This window comes from Rhea americana, unplaced genomic scaffold (assembly GCF_003343005.1).
Source record: "Rhea americana isolate MKP2758 unplaced genomic scaffold, rheAme1 scaffold_640, whole genome shotgun sequence".
Taxonomy (NCBI): domain Eukaryota; kingdom Metazoa; phylum Chordata; class Aves; order Rheiformes; family Rheidae; genus Rhea; species Rhea americana.
The window spans coordinates 20987-23713 of NW_028186802.1; the positions used below are offsets into that span (position 1 = coordinate 20987).

At 48.7% G+C, this 2727-nt stretch overlaps 1 pseudogene; it reads right to left on the reverse strand.

Moving 5' to 3' along the window:
• The window catches only part of LOC146586857 (butyrophilin subfamily 1 member A1-like), a 5768-nt pseudogene extending 4920 nt beyond the window's left edge, over positions 1-848 (reverse strand).
• Positions 849-2727: the final 1879 nt, after the last annotated feature.

The following is a 2727-nucleotide window of genomic DNA, read 5'->3' on the forward strand; positions in this document are numbered from 1 at the left end:
AATCCAACCCTTCCTTTGTCAGAGAAAGAGGTCTAGACCCCAATATTGAAGAAGTTCCTGTTTTTCAGGGTTGCACGGGGCATCTCAAGTGCTGGCCGCAATCAGAAGCAGAAGCACACAGGGGTTTCTTGCTGCCTTTTTTGTGTGATCCAAAGCAATCTGCTTGGGAGATAATGAGCTCGGCAAGAAAACCTTCAAGCCTGGCCACTAGCACATACCCACATGGACCAAGACCTTCTTCCTTCATTATCACATTGCGATTTCTTTGCCATGTGCCCATTCACACTGTGGAAATAGTGCTAGGAAGACTTTTGAAGTAGGTAGGACATCTCAGCAGTTCCTTAGCACTGCTCTATGGATCATTTTTGATCTCCTAGAGACCTTGGTTATTTTCTTTTATTCTGAGGAAGAAAACAAAGGGATTTGGCAAAGCCTAAAGGGACACCCTGAAATTGCTTATGAAATGGATGACAGGTCTAGAACTATAAAAACTAGAGATACTGAGACCTGAGAAGCAGCATAAACAGGGATGCCTGCTACAGACCTGTCACCTTCAGCTCCAGGACAGCTTCCTCATAGTCTGAATCAGAACGAATGAGGCAGGTGTAATTTCATTCATCAGATAGGCAGACACTGAAGATCTTCAGGGCCACGCTGCCATTGTCGAGGGTGTCCCGCTGCAGCTCAGTCCGCCCTTGGTACTGTGGCATCTGATCACCATGCTGGTCCATCCCTGCCTTGTATCGGTGCACGTAGGGCGAGAAGTGTCCCCGAAACCAGGTCACCTCCATAGCCCGGGCACTCTGCTCCAGCGTGAGGTGGCAGGGCAGCACCACATTGTGTCCCATGGTGGCCACCACAGGGTGTGCTGGTGTAATCACCCTGATTGGAGCTGGACAAAGCGACCCCAAACCAATGGCAGAATCCCACATGGACTGGCTTGCTGGTGTTCTTCAGAAAAGCAACAGATCTACCCATGCTTACATTTTGCCCTGCCTCTGCTCCGACACTACGATCATACTGGATGCAATAAGAAGTTGAGGGACACATGCTACTTCTGCTTTAGGGACCATCCTGCCCTATAGTGGAAAGTCTTCACATCCCCAAGAGGATCTAAGACCTCTTTGAGGGGGAACAGACACTTCTCAGGCATAAGAGGATGGGGAAGGGAGGAGAAAGAAGGCGGCAGTGATGGGAAGGGACTGAGCTGTTTTTGAGTGGTCAGCTGGAGAAAACAGACAACTTGGACACAAATAAAACTGAAACACTCCCAGCTATCCACATCTATTACGAGGAAGAATACACAGCTCTGGGCATCATTGGAAATTCTTTTATAAAACGTGTAAAAATTAGCTGGGCAGCTCATCTATCTTATCACCCAGCGAGGGCACTGAGCCTGTGCAAATGCCACACTAGCATGGCAAGAACAACAAAAATGAGGATCTGGAGGGATGCTACTATTTTTTATGCCACTACTCTGTGATTAGCAGTCCTTTAGGAGCAGCTCGGAAGAAATGATTGTGGCTAGAAGCAGCTTGCTGTGGACCAGTAGGACCATGGGGATCCCTACCTGATTGCAGCTGATGGACATACAGAGCAAAAATGCAGATCAAACCAGGCAGAGAGTAGCTGGCCAGGAACGAAAGGACCATCCTGCTTGCGGGTGGGCAGCCTGGAGCCAGGAAAGCAGGGAGACAAGAAGAAAAGAGGGAGAACAGAGTGCTTATGGAAAAAGGATATTCAAAAGACAGAACATCATGGGGCACAATTTATGCTAGAAGGGGATAAAGGCTGCTTTTAGCTGTTTTTTTATACTGTCCAGCAAACAGTCATTTGATAGCTAAAGTTGCAATCAGTTTTCTGCCATCGGCCTGACTTTCCTTTGCACACGTTACTTAACATGCAAAAGAGCCCGAGGGGCATAAAAAGATGTAGAAATTTCCCACGGGGAAGCAAAAGTTGAGCTCCAGCATCTCCTTGCGCTCAACTTAAATGCAAGAGAAGAAACAGTGCTCATTTTAATAGGGACGCCTTATTTGTCTTATTCAGACCTCAGAGCTAGGAAGGTGCTGGGAGAAAAATCAGGTTGAGGGAGCCGGAGCAGCAAAAATTATCTGCTCCCATGGCTCGGACAGGAGGAAAATGCAGACCTGGAATAACCAAGATGTTAATGCAACCCACTGTCAGCAGGGGATATCATGTTGATGTGAATCTCCCCTGAGTTGCATCTGTCAGCAAGTGGCACAACCGCTTTCAGCAGAGATTACAGGAAGCAATTTGAATTTGCAGCTTTTGGAGGAAGAGAAGCCACTTACCTGGCCGACCCTCCTGAGATGCCTCTGGGGCAGGAGCTGGAACTGCTCGGTCTCCAGCCGAGGTGTTGTGCTGCAAGTGACACCTCACTGTGTCAACCCCAGCAGCTAACAGGCTCGACTGTGCCTCTCCTACTCTAGCCAAGCGTAATGAGTAAAACCTTATGCCATCTCCCAGACTGCTGGTGCTTCCTTCATCGCTGCTTCCACACTGAAAGCGAGAGGAACTCAACATCACCGTGGTTTTGTCACTGCTTTTACCACAGAAATGCTCTCGTCAAGCAAACTCTGCAGCCCTGATATCAACGCAGTGCAGCCTCCTGCCTTGCCTCTCCCTGGGGCAGATATGAGCTTTGCAAGTCGCGAAGTGAAAGAGCAGGGCAAGGACAGAGGTGAAGGAGCAGGGACTGTAAAC